Here is a 23,217-nt window from a genome sequence, read left to right as displayed (position 1 = left end):
TTGATGTTTAAAATATTAGAACATAACCATCTATAAGAGACTGTACATTCTAAAATCTGGCTTTTTACAATGTAATGATTTTAAACTGTGCTTGTGGTATTAACAGTACAGTTTTGTAGTGTAGCTTATGCAATATCTGAAAGGAAAAGTCAGTATTTTAATTTTAATCAAAAGTAACACCAATTTCCATTCCATTTATGATTTAATAAGCTCTGATTTCTTTTGAAAGTATGTACATAATCCACAGTATTTTCATTAATAAATATTTCACAATCTGATTCAGATATTCTTTATCATAAGCACTTAATTTTTATTTAGTGTAACAATATAATCCTGTGCAGTATCCATCAGCACTATTAATAATAATTCAATTATTCTCAATAATTAAAAAGACTTTTTAAATGATGTCATTGAGAAGGTCTTGCATGAACTAATTAAGGAGAAAAGACTGAAAAAAGCTAATCTAAAAAATGTAAATATTCTATTTAAAGCAGATAAAAAAGTGGCTGAAATTAAGAGATCTGGATTGAGAATGGATATTTTTTTGTATCAATGCTACTCCTGCCACAGAAAGTGTATACTTACCTTCTTATGGAGATATTTAATAACCTATTCTTCATAATTTCTCCCTGACCCCCTCAGAAAATTACATGAAACTTCAGGATGTTAACTTTTCAGATGTATTGGGCTGAATTTTACCAGCCCCTGGATGCTGCAGGTCGTGGCAGAGGGGCTGGTAAAATTCTGTGGGGAAGGCCCGCCTCGACCCCAACGTCGAGAAGGGCCCACCACATATGACCTTGGTGCAGCCCCCCTGCCACCTGGTGGTGGGCCCTTCACCTCCATATGTAAATTGACATTAATTATGATTAGATTAGATTAGATTAGAGATACAGCACTGAAACAGGCCCTTCGGCCCACCGAGTCTGTGCCGAACATCAACCACCCATTTATACTAATCCTATATTCCTACCAAACATCCCCACCTGTCCCTATATTTCCCTACCACCTACCTATACTAGTGACAATTTATAATGGCCAATTTACCTGTCAACCTGCAAGTCTTTTGGCTTGTGGGAGGAAACCGGAGCACCCGGAGAAAACCCACGCAGACACAGGGAGAACTTGCAAACTCCACACAGGCAGTACCCGGAATCGAACCCGGGTCCCTGGAGCTGTGAGGCTGCAGTGCTAACCACTGCGCCACTGTGCCGCCCTAATTATATTCAAATTATCTTATTGAAATTGTCCCACGCCGATTTTACGGCCTCCATTCGGCCTTTGCACGCCTTCTGAACTCCGCACAGAGTTCCGAGGCGAGAACCTGGTGGGGGGAATAATACAAATTTCAGGGCGGGAGGGGTGGAGTAGTGGGGAAATCAATTTTTATTGGATGTGGGGATGGTGGAAATGGGTTATAGGCCAAATGTTAGAAATGTAGGACGTAATGTTCGGGTAGGGAAAAAGGCCTGGGTTGGTCATTTTGGGCATTGAAATGACCATTGGGGGTGTTGGGGAAGGGCCATCCATATCTTTCTTATTTTTTAATAAAATTTTAACACTGCATCATCTTTACAAATTAACAGTAATTCTAAGGGCTTTAACCCCTTTAAAAATGGCGCTGCGCCTGCGCGGTAGCACCAGATGCTGTTGCCGGGGACGCGGAGGCCGCTCCTACATGTCATCAGGGGCAGCTGCTCCGCCCCTACTGTTTAAATGAGCCTCCATGCAAAATATCGCTGGGGCTCCTCGGTGGTCCTTCCTTGTCGGAGTTGAAAACATGCCGCCAAGGACCGCGGCGTGTGATCAAAATTCAGCCCATTGCAAAAAAATTGGTACAATTAGTACTGTGAGAAATCTATTTTGATTACTTCAACAGTTAACAGCAATCAATGCTAATTATTTCAGACCAAAATTGCAGGCTATTCTGGTGACTTCACCATATCGCAATGGTTGCAAACTCCACTGGGACCTAGATATGCCCTGGTTGGAGCTCCCATGGGGTCTAGTAGCAGATCCTCTGTCCACTCCTTACTTGGGAACCTGTGACAGATGGGCTGGAGCTGAATAAAATATTGTACCTGGAGGTTTTGTTGATGTAACTTCTTATAAAGCATTATAAGCGTTGCATATATTGACCTGACTGGACCATACTCAGCAATGACCATCTTTGGCAAATGGGAGAAGCAGCTGGAACCTGTCATAGCCTCTAAGCGCACTGCACTGTTAAACTACAAGAAAGCCCCCAGCTAGTTAACATCGTAGCATTTAAAGTAGCCAGAAGCGCTGCACAACGAACAGCCAGGCGCTAGGCAAATGACTACTGGCAACACCTATGCTGTTGTATCCAGCTGGCCTCCTACACCGGAACATCAGAGGAATGTATGATGGCATTAAGAGAGCTTTTGGGCCAACCATCAAGAAGATCGCCCTCCTCAAGTCTAAATCAGGGGACATGATCACTGACCAATGCAAGCAAATGGACCACTGGGTGAAGCAATACCTAGAACTGTACTCCAGGGAAAATGTTGTCACTGATACTGCCCTCAATGTAGCCCAGTCTCTGCCAGTCATGGATGAACTGGACGAACAGCCAACAAAATCGGAACTCAGTGATACCATTGATTCTCTAGCCAGTGGAAAAGCCCCTGGAAAGGACGGCATTACCACTGAAATAATCAAGAGTGCCAAGCTTGCTATACTCTCAGCACTCCATGAACTGCTTTGCCTGTGCTGGGACTGCAACAACTATCATGGAATCTCCCTGCTCAGCATAGTGCGGAAAGTCTTTGCTCCATTCGTTTTAAACAGACTCCAGAAGCTGGCTGAGCGTGTCTACCCTGAGGCACAGTGCAGCTTTCGAGCAGAGAAATCCACCATTGACATGCTGCTCTCCCTTCGCCAGCTACAGGAGAAATGCCGCGAACAACAGATGCCCCTCTATGTTGCTTTCATAGATCTCACCAAAGCCTTTGACCTCGTCAGCAGACATGGTCTCTTCAGACTACTCGCAGAGATCAGATGTCCACCAAAGCTACTAAGTATTGTCACCTCATTCCATGACAATATGAAAGGCACAATTCAGCATAGCAGTGCCTCATCAGACCCCTTTCCTATCCGGAGTGGTGTGAAACAGGGCTGTGTTCTCACACCTACACTGTTTGGGATCTTCTTCTCACTGCTGCTCTCACATGCGTTCAAGTCTTCAGAAGAAGGAATTTTCCTCCACACAAGATCAGACGGCAGGTTGTTCAACCTTGACCGTCTGAGAGCGAAGACCAAAGTACGGAAGGTCCTCATCAGGGAACTCCTCTTTGCTGACAATGCTGCATTAACATCCCACACAGAAGAGTGTTTGCAAAGACTCATCGACAGGATTGCGGCTGCCTGCAACAAATTTGGCCGAACCATCAGCCTCAAGAAAACAAACATCATGGGACAGGACATCAGAAATGCTCCATCCATCAATATCGGCGATCACGCTCTGGAAGTGGTTGAAGAGTTCACCTACCTAGGCTCAACTATCACCAGTAACCTGTCTCTCGATGCAGAAATCAACAAGTGCATGGGAAAGGCGTCCGCTGCTATGTCCAGACTGGTCAAGAAGGTGTGGGAAAATGGCGCACTGACACGGAACACAAAAGTCCGAGTGCTCTACGGCAGCGAGGCATGGACAATATATGTCAGCCAAGAGCAACGTCTCAACTCGTTCCATCATCGCTGCCTCTGGAGAATCCTTGGCATCAGATGGTAGGACTGTATCTCCAATGCAGAAGTCCTCGAGGCGGCCAACATCCCCAGCATATACACCCTACTGAGCCAGCAGCGCTTAAGATGGCTTGGCCATGTACGCCGCATAGAAGATGGCAGGATCCCCAAGGACGCATTGTACAGCGAGCTCATCACTGGTATCAGACCCACCTGCCGTCCATGTCTCCGTTTTAAAGACGTCTGCAAACACGACATAAAGTCCTGTGACATTGACCACAAGTCGTGGGAGTCCATTGCCAGTGATCTCCAGAGCTGGCGAACAGCCATAGAATCGGGGCTAGAGTGGAGAGTCGAAGAGACTTAGCAGTTGGCAGGAAAAAAAGACAGAAGTGCAAGGAGAGAGCCAACTGTGTAACAGCCCCGACAACCAATTTTATCTGCAGCACCTGTGGAAGAGACTGTCACTCTAGAATTGGCCTTTATAGCCACTCCAGGCGTTGCTCCACAAACCACTGACCACCGCTAGGCGCTTACCCATTGTCTCTCGAGACAAGGAGGCCAAAGAAGACCATACCATTGTAGATAGAAAGGCTGCAACGGCCTTTGTTTTAGGAACAGATGCATTTCCACATCAATAATGGGAACAACATCAACATTTTTTAATGCTGTATCAGTGGAAGAGCTTTACAGAATATAGAGGAATAACAAATGCTTGTCCAAGTGCAATGTAATCTGGATATAATTCCAAGTTGGAAATCATTAAGTTGCATCACCAAACAGGAATGTAATCATGAATTCAGAGCTTGAATTTCACATAAACTGAACCTGGACAGATCAGTACTAGAACAGGCAATCACAAAGCTACCCTGAGACATAGGGAGTTGAACACATCTGAGCATAATCTGAGGTCACTTACTATTTCATGTGAAGTGGAATGTCTGACAGTTAAATTCTTTGATGGTGGCCCTGGGGAAGTGAAACAAGAGTATTTGAACTAAGTATGGAAGAGTTCTCTTAAGCACAATGGGAAAAACAGGGACTACCTTTGCATATTTTCCTCAATAGCACATAGAATGAAAGGATCATTAGCTGTTATAAGAGTTGCATATAACTGCACTCTTAAGTACTTAATGTTTGATTTGATCCATCTGAATGAAACGAAACCTTAATGCCCAAGGGAACAGGGTGCCTAAGGCTATGGCTTCCATTATGCTATAATTGATCAAAACACTCTACTACTTGGTACAGGTTATAACACTATGGGGGAAAATTGATGGATCAGCAGTATACAGTTGTGAATAATATTCATTGCTGCTGATCAGCAGTTCACATCTGATGTAGACTCAAGTTTGAACTTAAATTACTGGTTAAGGACTCTTAACCAAACCAAATCAAAGCAGTAATAGCAAGCACCCTACAACATCCCTCAGGATAAATCAAAAGGAAACAAACTGCCAGTGGTATACACAGACAGGATGTAGGATCTTAAACATGGCAATGTCAGTCAACTGGATAAAATACAAGTATTTTCTTTCACTGCCGAAACTAAGAACGTCAGAAGGAGCTAATTCTAGAAAGTGTCTAGTTATTTTTAACATGCTTGAAGATTTTTTTTAAATATGCAAACTACCAGGATGAACAGTAACAGAAATAAGAATGGTGGGCTTTTCCTTATGTTTGCCAACTGTAACACCCAACCAAAAAGGTAAAATGGCGATAGTATTGTTAACATTCCTCTTCATATTACCTATGCAGCACTCTGATGGTAGCTCTTTACTGCCAGGAAGCAGAGGACAGGAAACGCTGGTGTTAACCCATTTTAACAATAATTGGTGGTAGTAACACTGCCCAATACCAATACATTGGCTCCATTATCTATGTAATTTTACTTGTTGCACTTTTAAAAATGGTAGACAAGATGTATCAGGTTGTAATTAGCTACTTGGCAGCATTGGGGCAGAGATCATTGCTCCATTAGAGTCTCATCTATCTGTCCAGTGCTGAAATCACTTTGCAGCCCTCTGCATCCAGACCTCAGATTCCCATTTCCCGTGATGATTGTACTTACTGCTGGCCTTCATTCCTGCCTCCTGCTCCCACAGTCAGCATTATGCCCCATTGCTCTCTGGTACCATCTTCCCACTAGATGCATGAATGTGATGAAAGAATTATGACAACAGAAACAGATCAGAGGGGGGCGGGGGGGGGGTGCGGGGGGCAGGTATAGGTAGGAATAGGAGTTCATTCGCAGTAGGTTGAAAGAGATTATCAAGTAGGAGTTGGTGGATCCATGATACTGAGGGATGGGAAAAGTTATGGGTTATGGTAGTATTTTGGGCATCAGAGGGCAATAGAGACTATCAGTCTTTATCCTGCCTGTGACCCATCCCCACCTCTGCTCCCATCTACTCCTCTGTTCCCACCTGTTCACCCACCTTCCTCCAGCTCATCTCATGCTATCAGCCTTTCCCCACCATCTTCACTACAAGACCTGTTTCCTAACACAGAGTTGGAAAATGAGATCTTTGATGTCTAAAGTGGTTCTTGTGGGTAAAGCTGTGTTTGTTGACTGGAGCCTAGCAGGAGGCAGCCTGATCACAGGGGCAGGATGACAAAATGGCCTGAAGCCCAAATGGAGAAGAAATGTTAATGGAGGGGATGGTGCAAACAAGCTCAAACAGGGGGAGTGACATAGAGTGGGGGAGAACAATCAGAGGTGGTAGTAAGTGCAACAGTTGCATATTCTCTGCTCTGCAACAGAACTCCAAGAATCAGCATTACATTGTTTTTAACCTTTTTGCTTCTTCTTTCAGATTTGATGCATGGTAAGTTTTTGAATTCATTTTACCCATGATGGAAAGAATCCACATAATTTATTTTCATGTACAGCAAAAATTGCATTTATTTCAAAAATGATCTTTAAACTTTTACGTTACAGTGCACTCAATTCGCCTATCCAAACAGCATCTTTATTGGTATTTTTAACCTTTGCGTACTGAAGTTTCCGAAACACGCATGTCATTTAAAAAATAATCATAAAGTGGTTTATTGGTTTGCATTGTCCTTTCACCTTGTCAACCTTGTTTCAATCCATCCAGCTTTATATAATAAAGTAATTGCTGCCAGCTATTAAACTCCTATGTGAATGTTGTTAGGGTAGTCTATACCATGGCCTTAATTGGTGAAGCTACATTTCACAAAACTGCTCAAAATTCACTGCATAGTGACATTAAATGTAAAACACTCTCTGAATGGACTTGGGAACGGATAAGACAATGTTGGGAGTGGAGGCCTGCAACCTGCAACATGTCCGAGACATCTGCTGCATCAGAATTAGGTGTCCAGCAATATGAAAGCTACGAGCTCGAGAATTCAAATTAGGGATTACCCCAGAATAAACTTGCAGTCTCTGCATGCTGGAGCCACACAGCATTCATCTGGAGTGTGTTACGACCAACACGGGAGGAGTTCACTGTCTTTTCTACTTCCATTTCTCCACAGGTCACAACATATATTTAAATGTTTACCCAGTTACTGATAGGGTCTACTCTTTATCCCAGAAGAAAATACACCAACCAGGTTTCTGTAACGAACAACAAAATTATCAGTTTATTATAAAATAAGACTTAATCAGTAATGAAGCAAAGCATCAATACATAGAGTGAAATATGGAAGTTCCTTTTTACCTTAACACGCGCACACAGCCGAATCTTACCAGCCCCTCGACGTCGTGGGTCATGACGGGGTGGGGGGCATGTAAAATACTTGTGGGAGAGGCCCGCCATGACCCACAATGCCGAGAAGGTCCTGCTGCATTTTACCGGCAGCGGCGAGGCCTTGGTGCAGCACCTCCCCACCCCATCGCTTGGCTGCATGGCCTTCACTTAAATATTAGAATTAATTAAATAAAAATGCAAATCAACTTACCTTGTCCTGGCGGCCGTCCCACGTCGATATTACAGCCACCTGCTGCACCTCACATGTCTTTGGAATTCGGTTCGGAGTTCCGGGTGAGTCACTGGTGGAAGGGGGAAAGAGTGTAATTAGCAGGGCGGGGTGGGGTGGGGGGGGGCACGGCAAAAACATTTTTTATTGGCTGTGGGGATGATGGGAAGGGGTTGAAGGGCAAAGAGTGCAAAGTTTGTGGTTGAAAGGACAGGACTGTCAAAAATGCCTTTTCGGGGGTGGGGCGGGGGGTGGGGGGGGGGGGGAGGGAAATAAATTTATTGTTTGATCATTGTGGAGTGGAAGAAGGGCTTTATGTTCAACTTAATGTTTTTATTGAAATTTAAAGGGCTGGTCCCTTTAAAATTTTACATCAGCTGTCAGGGCTTGAAGCCGTTTAAAAATTTTGAAGCACCGTCGTAACAAGTAACACTGAAGTGTAAGTCTCATAACTAGAAAAAGCACTCTCCTTTACATCTAAGTGGCACTTTGGTTGAGATGGCAGTGTTTAATGATGATGTCTCTCACCTCAAGGACACCAAAGTAATCAAAATACGAATTTAATAATCTACATAAATACACTTTATTGCTGATGAGTATTATAAACATTTTATAAATGTATAGCAGATAACATTTTCAAGTGATCATACTTATGGATTAAACCCCCAAATTGTAGACTAGCATTATTTTAGATTTTTGATGCAGAAATATAATTCCTTCAGGTGTATTTCCTTTTAAATTCAGGGTTATTCCTGCATATCAGAAGTATTGCAAGTCAGTCCTGTTGAATAATCCATATTCTGTTTAATAGAAGCTGTCATTAGGTTCTGTTGGTTGGTCTTATTAACATCTTTGTTACTCTTTTGTAAGTGTTTCACTGGGACATGCAATGTATCACTGAGGAAACACGATGGACAATTTGTGCTGTTAAGTGAAAATCAATGGCCTGGAATTACCTGCAATGGCGATATTGGTGACGAATGTCATAAGTTAGATTCTTGTGGCCCCAGATCCTCCAGTGGGGAATTCACTTCACATTTGCTGGAATATAATTAGAATATGCCTCGGTCAGCATAGCAATGGATCGAAAATGGTGAGGCTAATCTCTCATATACATCCAAGGTACTGGAGCCCAACACAGACCAGAATAACAGGCTACTTAACAGGAACCTATTTAGGAGCAATGGCTCCAATCTGGTAATGTGGGGATGGATCACAGTATGTTGATTGATAAGTTTGTACCGAAACATAAATATATATATTGACATTATGAAGGGATCCATTTGCGGGGGATAGTCTCCTGAACTGCATGCTATCCTTAGCCATATTTCATGACCAATTGCAATGCTGAGCACACAAGCTCAATAAATAATAATATAAAATAATATCACTCGAAGGAAAATCAATAGATATCCTGGCTGTCAAAACACTTATTTTATTAGTTATTTCATTAATTGGAGTTTAAGATTTCGTGTGACGTTCAATGATCTTCCTAGAACAAGTCAGTAAAACGGTACCCACAGGCAAACTGCTGATTGATTTACTTTACTGACTCGGAGTCCTCCTGCAACTTTCAGCAATGCTCTGAGTTCTCTGTGGCAATCACAGTGGGGTTAATTCTGCAAACTCCATATTGCCGCTGATGATAATTATAGAACTATGATAATTAGTTATTCAGATATTTTGACGAGGGTCTCGGTGAAGCAATGCAGAATTCCCAGCAAATTATGGCATGGCATACTTAAAGCATAAGTCCCTCATGCCATATTTTCTTGTAAGTATACACCATAATAATGGCATTTGTCATAGGTTCAGTGTCCGTTTTCAGAAAATCTAGGCCCAAATACTGACAACAATTTGGAAGCTTCCTAAAGCATGCATTCATATTAAATTGGACTGACAAAGTTAATTAAGTCAACCTTTGAGGGGGGTCAGGGTGGTGAGGGGTTTCAGCCAATCTTCCACCCAGTTCTTCCTTGCATCCAAGGGGGGGCATGTCTGGATCGGGGTTCATAGGCTATGCCAGGAATTCTGTCCATTACTCACTCCTGAGGCTGAGAGATGGCATAATTTCCATTGTGAGCCTAGTAAAGGCCCAAGGCTCACTGACAGAAAGGTAATCAATCCTAGAGGAGGTCTCATTCCCTTCTGAAAATCTTTCTCCTTTAGGACCGGTGGGCAAAAATTCAGGGACTTTTTAAAATTGCATGTCCCTGGGCCTCTGTCTCCTTGTCTCAGATAGGCATGATGCCAGTATTGCCAGCACACCTAGACAGGTGCTTCTGGTGCATCCTGTGATTATAGAAATGTATCCATCACCTTGTTTTGGGACATGGCCTTCATCGATGGCCATAGGCAGCAGAGGAGGGAATCTGGATTTTGAGGGACTCTATTTGTTTTGCAAGTTTCCTTTATTCTGAGAGTCTTGCAATGAATAAACATTGCAATACAGCAATAGATAAATTTAGCTGTCTTGCTTTGCTTTCTAGAAGTTTACATTTTCCAATTATTTGTTCTTTTCTCTGCTCCAGAAACCTTCACAGTGGATTTAGACTGTCAACCTGGTCCATCACAACTACAACAAAAGGAGTCTCAGCATCTGAAAAAAGTGACAGCAAGACCCCCCGCATCGTCTTTTCTGTGGGAGCCCCACTGAATCAGGTGCCAATGAGGCACTGAAATGGACAGTGACAGGCCTTCCATGGGATCAGTGACCCTGGCGACGGATTTCCTGTGCTCTGAGAGCTGCTGGCTAGTCAGAGGCCGGCAGCTCTTTAACTGAACAGTGCGACTGCAGAGGTGGCGGTTGCTGCTGGTGGAGCAGCTACCCAAGGCCCAGGAGTGGCGCTGGATCCAGGCCACAGGTAGGTCAGGATGGGAAGGTTCTTACGCGGTTGGGATTGTGAGGGAGGGGGTATATGGGGGTTTGTAGCAAGTGCAGGTGAATGACTGTAAGTCGGTTCCCTCTTCCCGATACTGGGTCCCTTGTTCAGTTATTAAGTGTCTTTTAATAAGGGACACCCCCCCCTCCCCCCCACACCGCCACTCTGAAGCTGGCATGCAGCCCGCATAGTTTTTCCTGCCGTGCTTTCTGTGCACAACAGGGCCACCCACCGCACGGCTAAATGCGGCGGTGGCAGGATGAGGCCCTTAATTGAATGTTAATTGCCCAGTTAAGGGCATCAATTGGCAGTGGGGCAGGAAGGTCGTTCACAGGCCTTCCCACCCCGGGGTTAATTTTGGCAGAGCCGGGAAGGTGGCTGGGTCCTCCCCTTACCACCATCCCACCTGATTATATGCTCTTCCCGCTGCCAAACCTGCCGTGGGGAAGAGCATAAAATTCCCCCCGTGAACTCTGCTTATCTCTCCATAGATGCTGCCCGACCTGCTGAGTATTTCCAACATTTTTTGTTTTTGTTTGAGCCTGGTACATCAGTCTGTTTTCAATAATGCCATTGGCGAGCATAGGATTCCCTACATAAAATAGTGACTATACTGCTGTGAACTTACTGCATTGGCTGTAAAGCACTTTGGGGCATCCTGAGGTGCTATATAAATGCAAGTCTTCTTTTGCTATCTAACTTACCCAACTTGCACTCCTGTGTGGAGCAACACTTGAAGGGGCATGGCTCAGAGATAGAGCATCAAGTATGATTCTCCAACCCACGATTACCTTTGAATTGTTCCCCAATTCAGAGCATGGAATTGGTGAATTTACCCTCTCAAGTAATAGTAGCATTTATTTTGTTTCATTACTGTGAAAACAATCCGTCACCTTGGCAAAAATAAGAGCCATACTGGAAGGCAAAAAACTGACTGATGAAGTTGCTCCAAAGTCGGGTTTTATTATCACTTTCCAAAATGGTATCCTGGAACCCATATATTCCTGCCTTATGTTTTTTGGAAAGGCTTATTCCTACTTCGGGCACTGAAAAAAGGAATTCTTACTTTGCGAGGAAAAGAATTATTGCATCAATTTATTTCAAGTGTGATTAATCATCTTGGTCTGTGCTACCTTATAAATATAGGGATTCGGGACCTGTACAATAGATTTGGTTCTGTAGGCTAACTTCTGCATGTTAGTCTTTCAAGAAAGCCTCAAGCCTTGCCTTTCGATAAACAGTCCTCATGCCAATAAAATGCTGTATAATTTGGCTTGACAGTGAAAAAGGGAGTGGAAATGACAGATAAGTCACTCTGAATCATTCCTGTGTGCCAAATACAATCTCCAGTAAGCACAGCTTTCATCTAACCACAGCTTAAGCACATGATTATGGGTACTGGTCTCAACTGGATAACTCAGAGCAGCATATCTAAACATTTCTGTTAAGACAGCTGAGGACAGTCAATTTGGACTTGACTTATCTGCTATCAGTAGTTCCAGTATGTCCCAGAGAAACTGATTTACTGATATGAGAAAGTTTACAATTCAGCTATATTTACTATATTTATATCAACCTGTCCTCATTCAGCAGTCTGGGACAGCTCTAGCTAATTGGACAGTTGTTAAAGTGGGTACGCTATCATTCCAACCAAGAAATGGCACAACTGCTTCCTGGCATCGATGAAGGATGAAACCCATTTACTCAGACAGTAAACCACGTAGGGAGTAATTTTCATTTTCAGCACAGACAGTAAGCTGGCTGTTGAGCAGTCACCGTTATGCAAACAGTCCAATTTTCCTATCCGTTTCCTTCATTGGAACTGAAAGCAGTCGGAGCGTATAAACACATGGTCATTCTGCAACAGCCAGTTTACTGACCATGACAAAAGTAAATTCAGTCCTGGTCCCATAGTCTTTTTTTTTATGTTCTTTCATGGGATGTGGGCATTGCAGACAAGGCCAGCATTTGCTGCCGATCCCTAATTGCCTTTGACAACTGAATGGCTCGCTAGGCCATTTCAGTGGGCAGCTAAGAGTCAACCACATTGCTGTGGGTCTGGAGTCACATGTAGGCCAGAGAAGGTAAGGACAGCAAATTTCCTTCCCTAAAGGACATTAGTGAACCAGATGGGTTTTTATGACAATCAATGATAGTTTCATGGCACTATGGCACTTTTATTTCCAGATTTTTTATTAATTATATTAACTTATTAATTGAATTTAAATTCTACCAGCTGCCATGGTGGGATTTGAACCCATGTCCCCAGAGCATTGAATTGTATCTCTGGATTACTAGTTCAGTGACATTACCAATATACCACCATCTCCCCTGTGCTGTGTAATTAAGTATTTAATGTATTGGTTAGTGATTCTGATCAAACAATTGATTGGAAATATCTTCATATGGCAGGTTACTTTAGCCATTTGCAAATGTCACAAATAATAGAGAACGTAACAGTCTGGAAAGTTGCGTTGTTGTGTAATTGAAGGTTTACATCTGGTTTTTGATGGTTACCAAGAAAACTACTTGGCACATCTTGTTCATATGTGGGTTAAAAATGTAGGCTTTAATTACTGCACAGCTGGCTGCCCAATGAAACAGACTAAGCAATTATCCTCATAATCATCTGTGCACTTCAGTGAGGAGGCTTTCACCAGCAAAAATAGCACTGGGGAGGTCAGAGTAGCTCTGAGCTGAGAAAAAATGCTGAAAGATTGTACTAGAGAGTGGGAAAAAAAAGGTATCATACCCTCTGCTGGGATTTTTGTCCTCTGCATACAAACATACGAACATATGAATTAGGAGTAGGAGAAGGCCACTCGGCCCCTCAGGCCTGCTCTGTCATTCAATAAGATCATGGATGGTCCGATTGTAACCTCAACTCCACATTCCTGCCTACCCTCAATAACTCCCTTGCTTATCAAGAATCTATCTCTGGGCGACTCCTTATTTTTAAACAGTGACCCCTAGTTCTAGATTCTCCCACAATAGGAAACATCCTTTCCACATCCACCCTGTCAAGACTCCTCAGGATCTTATATGTTTCAATCAAGTTGCCTCTTACTCTTCTAAACTCCAGCAGGTAGAAGCCTAGCCTGTCCAACCTTTCCTCATAAGACAACCTGCCCATTCCAGGTATTAGTCTAGTAAACCTTGTCTGAACTGCTTCCAATGCATTTATATCCTTCCTTAAATAAGGATACCAATACTGTACACAGTGCCCTAGATGTGGTCTCACTAGTGCTCTGTACAACTGAAGCATAACCTGCCTACTTTTGTATTCAATTCCACTCACAATAAATAACATTCTATTCGCTTTCCTAATGACTTGCTGTACCTGCATACTAGCCTTTTGCGATTCATGCAGTAGAACACCCAAATCCCTCTGCATCTCAGAGCTCTGCAATCTCTCACCATTTAGATAATATACTTATTTTTTATTCTTCCTGCCAAAATGGACAATTTCACATTTTCCCACATTATACTCCATTTGTCAGATCTTTTCCCACTCACTTAACTTATCTATATCCCTTTGTAGACTCCTTATTTCCTCTTCACAACTTTCCTTCCTATCTTTATGTCATCAGCAAATTTAGCCACCATACCTTTGGTCCCTTCATCCAAGTCATTTATATAAATTGTAAAAAGTTGAGATCCCAGCACTGATCCCTGTGGCATACCACTCATTACATCTTGACAACCAGAAAATGACTCATTTATGCCTACTCTCTGTTTCCTGTTAGCTAGCCAATCTTCTATCCAAACAAAATGTTACCCCCTATACCATGATCTTTTATTTTCCACAATAACCTTTGATGTGGTACCTTATCAAATGCCTTCTGGAAATCTAAGTACAGTACATCCACCGGTTCCCCTTTATCCACAGCACATGTTACTTCTTCAAAGACCTTCAATAAATTGGTTGAACATGATTTCCCTTTCACAAAACCATGTTGACTCTGCCTGATTACCTTGAATTTTACTAAATGCTCTGCTATAACGTCTTTAATAATAGCTTCTAACATTTTCCCTATGACCAATGATAAGCTACTGGCCTGTAGTTTCCTGCTTTCCGTCTCCCTCCCTTTTTAAATAAAGGAGTTACATTCGCTATTTTCCAATCTAATGGAACCTTCCCCGAATCTAGGAAATATTGGAAAATTAAAACCAACGCATCAACTATCTCACCAGCCACTTCTTTTAAGACCCTAGGATGAAGTCCATCAGGACCCGGGGACTTGTCTGCCCACAGCACCAAAAAATTTTCTAAGTACCATTTCCCTGGTGATTGTAATTTTCTTCAGTTCCTCCCTCCCTTTCATTTCCTGATTTACAGCTATTTCTGGGATGTTACTTGTTTTCTTCATGTTGAAGGCTGATGCAAAATACCTGTTCAATTCATCTGCCATCTCTTTATTTTCCCTTATTAATTTCCCAGACTCACTTTCTATAGGACTAGCGCTCACTTTGTTAACTCTTTTCTTCTTTAAAATATCTACAGAAACTCTTACTATCTGTTTTTATATTTCTAACTAACTTTCTCTCGTACTGTAATTTTTCCCACCTTATTAATCTTTTAGTTATTCTTTGCTGCTTTTTATATTCAGTCCAATCTTCTGACCTGGTTTCGCAATTATATGCTTTTTCTTTAAGTTTGATACTATCTTTAACTGTTTTAGTTAACCACGGATGGTGGGTCCTCCCCTTGAATTTTTTCTTTCTTGTTGGAATGTATCTATTCTGTGTATTCTGAAATATCACCTTAAATGTCTGCCACTGCAACTCTATTGACCTATCCCTTAACCTACTTTGCCAGTTTACTTTTGCCAGCTCTGCTTTCATGCCCCTATTTAAGTTTAAAATACTCGTCTTGGACCCACTCTCCTCTCCCTCAAATTTATTTATTTCTATTTGCGCTATCAGTTCATCTGTTTTGTTTCGAATGCTATGTGCATTCAGATACAGAGACTTTATTTTTGTCCTTTTATTATTCTTGTAACCTCTAGTCTTCTTCATCATGGCAGCATTTAAGATGTGCCCCCATTGATGCAGACATCGGCACATCCTATTTAAAGTATATCACTAGCACCTCCCCCCGCCACCGCACCCCACAAACCACCCAACCCAGCCCCCGCCCCCACTCCACTAAGATGCTGGGCCAATAGCTTTTCAGACCCTTGAAGTTTCAATGAAACAATGCAGCAATTCACCTATAACTGAAAACTCCAGACTGTAGAATCTGCAGCAATGATGGTTCTATATGAAGACTGCAGTGTATTGCACATGCAATGTGTTAACATTGGAAAGTGGTGTGTTGTGCTCTTATTATGCCAGTCTCATTGAGTTTAGTGACTGGGATTCTTGAGTGCAGTAGCGCCCGGATTCAATTTCACTCAACAGCAATATTGGACTTTTTGAGGATAAGTGTGGGCTGATCACCACTCACTAAATTATTGCTTAACACTGGATTACCACAGACATTGGGCTTAGTGCAGACAGTTAGGTCCAGTCTTATAAGTGGGACAAGCCTGTCCTTAAAGTAAAGTCAATTAATTCTGTTGACACAAGTTACTATTTATTGGTCTTCTGTGTTCAGCTGTACAGTGTTTGACAGAATGCAGTTTGTCAGACAATCATTGCCTTGGACAATCAGTCTCTTCTCAATTTGGCAGGATTGGCAGCTTCCTCCACATCAGGACCAGTTTTCAGTCTACTTCTCTTCAAGTAGATCAATTCTCAGCAGATTCTAAAGTGTTTCTTCTGCCTCTCACGCTCAATACTGTTGTTCCAAATCAATCAGTTGGTAATCATTATTAATTGAATGTTGCTGTATCTGTTGTCAAACTAGGACATGAATTTGTAAAGACCTGTTGACTTATTACACCAAGGAACTCTGAACTAAATAAGAGGAATGTGTAATGTTGCTGAAGCACCATCAGGTGACTGGATGGCTCAGGAAAGGTTGGCCGAGATTTTCCCGGCCTCAGGGTGACACCTGGGAAGCAGGTGGGCCGGTAAAATGCCGGGGAGCCATGTCAGGATGGTTACCCAAAGCAGTCACGTCATTGGCTGTGGCTTGGCTGTCCACCAACCGGAGGGTTTGGCCAATTTGAATAATTAAGGGCCATTTTCCTGGACCACTGGCATTTTGCCAGCAGAAAAGCAGTCCCCCACTATGTGGGGAGGCCACCAACTGCATGGAGGTGGCCTCCGAGCAGCTTCCCAGGGGGCCATCGGAGCCAGAGACTCCATGACCTGAATAGGGGGCCGCAGCCAGGAAAGGCCACCCCTGTAGCCCCAAAGATGCATCCAGAGGGGTCTCCCCTCAAATCGGCAAAGCTTACTGCCCTCAGCCTCCTAATTTTTAAAATTCAAATTCCCTTCTCGAAGACACATCCATGTTGAGGCGCCCTCGTGTGCTCCGGCCTACCTCAGTAGCACGCACTTCTCCGTGTGGCGCTGCTGAGGCTTCAAAGCTGCTGGCCTATGATTGGGCCAGCAGCATCACCGGCACGCTGCTGTCCTTAATCGGATGGCAGGCCTAGCAGAGAAACTTGCCAATGCGGTCCCGTTGCCCACGCATGCGGGCTCAGGACCCACATATGGTTCCAACATCAGGACTTCCCCACGTCTGATAAAATTCCACCCATTGTCTTTCTTCTAAATAGTTATTCTTTTTGTAAATGAGCACACGCCTACCTGTGATTCTTAGTAAATTTCAGTAACCTTAAGCAGTGGCAGATAATTTTATAGTACAGCACAAGCTAATTTATAAAGATTTAATAATTAATTAATTAAACATGTCCTCAAGCAATTGAATGCTGTGGTAATCTGAGTTGACTGAATTTTTACTTTGTGGCACTGTTAACCGTGGAGCGGAGTCAACTCCCCCTTGTCCACAGCTACAGTTACTGGCTTAGTACAAAGAGGGGGAACTCAGTCCTTTCTTTAACTATCCATTTACTTTATTCACGTTGTTGTACAATGTAAGAATAAGGTTTATACACTTAGTTAGACAAAAACATACAACTCCAATTGAGTTATACAGTTAATAACAAAACTAGCTAGAATTCATAAGCACACCCACTAGGTTCCTCTGACCTTTCCCTGTCCTAGTCACAGAATACAAAGGATATTACCCAAAAAAGGGAGAGTTAACGCTGGCCAGGCGTTCCGTTCTCTCGCTCTCGCTCTCTCTCTCTCTCTCGCTCTCGCGCTCGCTCTCGCTCTCGCTCTCTCTCGCTCTCTCTTCTATGTCGTCGCCGCATCGCTCACGCAGGGTCTTCCGCTTCCACGATGGTTGATCTGCGGAGTTTTCGCTGGCTCTATGCCCAAAAAGCTCTATTCTTATCCTGTTGCTTATCTCTCCAAATCTGAGCTGTCTCTTTCCGGTTGGCTTAAGCTTGATCACCTCGTTCACAGCTTCTCTTAATTGGCCCAGGCCCAAAGACCCCGGTATCACACCGTGTCCAAATAAGGCCCTTTTCCTGTGTCCTGTTCTTTGTCTTGTCCCATAAAGTAATTAGTTCAAATTGGTTTTTACCAGCACAGGCCAATGTCCAAGCTCCAGGTTACTACAGGTCAAACAATCCCAGCAGTTTGTAACTGATTCTGTGTTTCTTGCAGCCCCTGGCCAACAGCACTGCTACTTGTTTGCGGGCATATCAAACTTTCTGGAAAGTTCTATAGCGGACCATGACTCGTTTGGACTAAGGGACCTTACACCACTTCCATTGTGCCTTTTTCACTCTTCACCTTTATTGGTCCAGAGCTGAATTCAGTTTGCAATATTTAATCTGTCTAGTAATCTCTAGTTCCCCTGAAACTTGGGTCATATACAATTATTGCTTTTCTGTACAGGATGTATTTGAATAGAATTATATTACTAAAATACGTCAATCTCACAACTGAATGGTTTAAATTTAATGGGAAATGCACAAATTGTAATACCTTTAATCTTAAAGCATAATCACCAAATTTTACAAGAATGTGCAAAGTACCAAAACTATTGGCCTTTACCACAGATCTGCAGAGCATAAACAGAAGACTTTGCAGATGACAAATAATATATGTCTCATATTCTTGGATGCCTTTTAGAAATACCACTCCTTAAGTTTTACTGTAAGACTTGTTTATCAGAAGTACAGTGAATATAATTCTTGGTGAAATAATTGCCATTATAAATATGAAATGTTCACATTCTGATGTTAATGAAGAGGATGATAATGTTACATCAGTACTGAAAATATAATATTTTTGTCAGTGCATTACATGCCATGTAAAAAGTACAGTCCTGGCTGTTACAGTTTCAAGTCGACTAATGTGTAGTTATGTTTAAATTATCTACATGACTGGAAGCTAATGCATTTCCTTTGGTATTGAGTGTTGGACATTCAAAAGACATTAAATGATTGGTAGTGTATGCAAGGATAGACTTACTTTAGATAAAATTTATGAAGCTAGTTTACACAGCCAATGTCTGAAGTTTTTTTCTTCACATTGTACACAGAGTGGACTATTCAACATTTAAACTAAATTAGATGCAATAGTAATTGATTGAACTATCTTTTATCAGTTAATATTTCACTAATTGTTATACATACAGACTAAGAACTGATTCCTTTGCTTCAGGAGTTCATGCCTGTACTGCAAATAGTAATGCAAATAATTATTGGCAGCTGGAGCAGCCCAGCTACAGCCCAAGCCTTCTACTGGGGTGTAGTTAAAGTGCCAGTGACACTCAGATTTCTGCCCAGCAGAGGGTTTGTTAAACACCCATTCAGCAAATTAACAAACCTATTAATTTTGATTAAAGCAGCTGTAGTTGCTGAAACACTTGTTGAGGATGGAGAAACAGAAGAGGTTATGGCTGCTACCTGTACAAAGAGAGCCCATTTGACTTACCATGTTGTACCTGTAATTTTACATGAAGTGTTGGCTTACAGCAACAAATATTCATTTTGGGGAAGGGCTGGTACTCAATAACTACATAACTTTCTGTGTGGGATGATGTGTCATTACTATGTGGACAGCCATCAAAGAGGTGCAGAAGAAACTTGGTGATTTCAGGAAAGCCACCAAGGTAAAGAATTACAATGGAAACTGTACTTTGCCTATATGGGATCATACTTTTTTCAATCAATTAAATTAGAAGAGTACTATTGCTGCAGTGACAGCTTGACTGCTTTTAAAGAAAGTGAGTGAAGCTGTCATCTCAAAGGCAAACTGTATCACAAGATGAGATCAGTATTTATGAATGAAGATATTTCATGAACCTGTACCAAGAAATAGCTGTGTGTTTGCTAGATACATGAGAGGGCAATAAAATTAACAAAAGCCTGCTAATCTTTGAATTTCCCCACACAATTTTAAATGGTAAAAAGGATGTTTGTAGGATGGTGGACCAAGCAGCACTCGCATGTTAAAAAAAATATGCAAAGTGTAATTTGTATGCCATAATATACTTTTTTTATTTCATGGGATATGCTGGCAAGGTTGGCATTTGTTGCCCACCCCTAATTGCCCTAGAGAAGGTGGTGGTGAGTTGCCTTCTTGAACTGCTGCAGTCCATCTGGTGCAGGTACACTCACAGTTCTGTTAGGGAGGGATTTCCAGGATTTTGATCTAGTGACAGTGAGGGAATGGCAATATAGTTCTGAGTCAAGTTGGTGTGTGGCTTGGAGGGGGAACTTGCAGGTGATGGTGTTCCCATGCAGCTGCTGTCCTTGTCCTTCTAGGTGAAAGAGGTTCCAGGTTTAGAAGGTGCTGTTGAAGGAAGCATGATGAGTTTCTGCAGTACACCTTGTATATGGCACACACCACTGTCACTGTGCAGTGGTGAGTGAATGTTGAAGGTGGTGGATGGGGAGGCAATCAAGCGAGTTGATTTGTCCTGGATGGTGTCGAGCTTCTTGAGTATTGTTGAAGCCACACTCATCCAGGCAAGTGGAGAGCATTCCGTCACACTCCTGATGTGTGCCTTGTAGATGGTGGGCAGGCTTTGGGGAGTCAGGAGGTGGGTTACTCGCTGCAGAATTCCCAGCCTCTAACCTGCTCTTGTAGCCACAGTAATTATGTGGCTGCTCCAGTTCAGTTTCTGGTCAATGGTAACCCCAGGATGTTGATAGTGGGGGACTTAGCAATGGTAATGCCATTGACTGTCAAGGGAAGATGGTTAGATTCTTTCTTATTGGAGATGGTCATTACCTGGCACTTGTGTGGTGCAAATGTTATTTACCACTTATCAGCCCAAGCCTGAATATTGTCCCGGTTTTGTTGCACATGGACATGGACTGCTTCAGGAGCTGAGTACATTACTGAACATCATGCAATTATCAGCGAGCATTCCCACTTCTGGCCTTATGTTGGATGAGGGAAGGTCATTGATGAAGCAGCTGCAGATGTTTGGGCCGAGAACACTACCCTGAGGAACTGCTACAGCAATATCCCGGGGCTGAGATAATTGGCCTGCAACAACCATCTTCCTTTGTGTTGGGTATGCCTCCAACCAGCAGAGAGTTTTCCCTTTGATTCCCATTGACTTCAGTTTTGCTAGGGCTCCTTGATGCCACATTCAATCAAATGCTGCCTTGATATTGAGGACAATCACTTTCACCTCACCTCAAGTTCAGCTCTATTGTCCATGTTTGGACCAAGGTTATAATGAGGTCAGGAGCTGAGTGGCCCTGGCGGAACCCAAACTGAGCATCAGTGAGCAGGTTATTGTTGTTTCAGAGGCATTTGATAGCACTGTTGATGACACCTTCCATCACTTTGCTGATGATTGAGAGTGAACCTATGGGGTGGTAATTGGCTGGATTGGATTTGTCCTGCTTTTTGTGTATAGGACATACCTGGGCAACTTTCCACATTGTCACAGAGATACAGCACTGAAACAGGCCCTTCAGCCCACCGAGTCTATGCCAACCAACAACCACCCATTTATACTAATCCTACATTAATCCCATATTCCCTACCACTCTCCCACCTACACTGGAGGCAATTTACAATGGCCAATTTATCTATCAACCCGCAAGTCTTTGACCATGGGAGGAAACTGGAGCATGCGGTGGAAACCCACGCAGTCACAGGGAGAACTTGCAAACTCTGCACAGGCAGTACCCAGAACTGAACCCGGGTCGCTGGAGCTGTGAGGCTGTGGTGCTAACCACTGCACCACTGTGCCGCCCAGGTAGATGTCAGGTAGTTGTCAGGTAGATGCCAGTGTTGTAGCTGTACTGGAACTGCCTGGCTGGGGGCGCAGATAGTTCTGGAGCACATGTCTTCAGTACTATTGCCGGAATGTTGTCAGGGCCCATTCCTTTGCAGTATCCAGTGCCTTCAGTCATTTCTTGATTTCATGAGGAGTGATTCGGATTGGCTGAAGACTGGCATCTGTGATGCTGGGGACCGTAGGAGGAGGCCGAGATGGATCATCCACTCGGCACTTCCAGCTGAAGATGGTTGTGAATACTTCAGCCTTTTCTTTTGCAATGATGTGCTGGGCTCCCCCATCATTGAGGGTGGGAATATTTGTGGAGCCTCCTCTTCTGGTTAGTTGTTTCATTGTCCACCACCATTCATGACTGAATGTGGCAGGACTGCAGAGCTTAGATCTGATCTGTTGGTTGTGGGATCGCTTAGCTCTGTCTATCGCCTGCTGCTTCCACTGTTTAGCTTCCAAGTAGTCCTGTGTTGTAGCTACACGGGGTTGACACCTCATTTTGAGGTATGCCTGGTGCTGCTCCTGGCATGCTCTCCTGCACTCCTCATTGAACCAGGGTTGGTCTCCTGGCTTGATGATAATGGTAGAGTGGGGGGATATGCTGGGCCATGAGGTTACAGATTGCAATTTGAGTTACAGTTTGAGTACAATTCTGCTGCTGTTGATGGTCTACAGCGCGTCATGATGCCCAGTTTTGAGCTGCCAAATCTGTTTTGTATCTGTCCCATTTAGCACGGTTATGGTGCCACATAACACAATGGAGGCTATCCTCAATGTGAAGAGAGGACTTCATTTTCACAAGGATTGTGCGGTGGTCACTCCTACCAATTGTGTCATGGAGAGAAGCATCTGGAACAGGTAGATTGGTGAGGACAAGATCAAGTAGGTTTTTCCTTCTTGCTGGTTCCCTCACCACCTACTCCAGGCCCAGTCTGGCAGATGTATCCTTCAGGAATCTGCCAGCCCGGTCAGCACTGGTCCTACCGAATCACTCTTGGTGATGGACATTGAAGTCCCCCGCCCAGAATGCATTCTTTGCTCATGCCACCTTCAGTGCTTCTTGCAAGTGGTGTTCAACATGGATGAGTACTGATTCATCAGCTGAAGGAGGGCAGTAGGTGGTAATCAGCAGGTGGTTTCCTTGTCCAAGTTTAACCTGATGCCATGAGACTTCATGGGGTCCAGAGTCAAAGTTGAGGACTCCCAGGGCAACTCCCTCATGACTGTATACTATTGTTCTGCCACCTGTGGTGCGTCTGTCCTTCTGGTGGGACAGGACAGGAATGATGATCGTGATAGCTGGGACATTTGATGTAAGGTATGATTCCGTGAGTTGCATCTTGCTGATCTTGCTGTCATTCTGCTTACTGCAGGCCAAGGTCAACCACAGGTAGATTTATGCACATGGAAGGCTGCCCTTCAACAGGAATATCACAAGATTTGCACAACTCC

This window comes from Heterodontus francisci, chromosome 20 (assembly GCF_036365525.1).
Source record: "Heterodontus francisci isolate sHetFra1 chromosome 20, sHetFra1.hap1, whole genome shotgun sequence".
In the NCBI taxonomy this organism is placed as follows: domain Eukaryota; kingdom Metazoa; phylum Chordata; class Chondrichthyes; order Heterodontiformes; family Heterodontidae; genus Heterodontus; species Heterodontus francisci.
The sequence above is the reverse complement of the archived record's forward strand: the minus strand, read 5'-3'. Positions refer to the sequence as shown.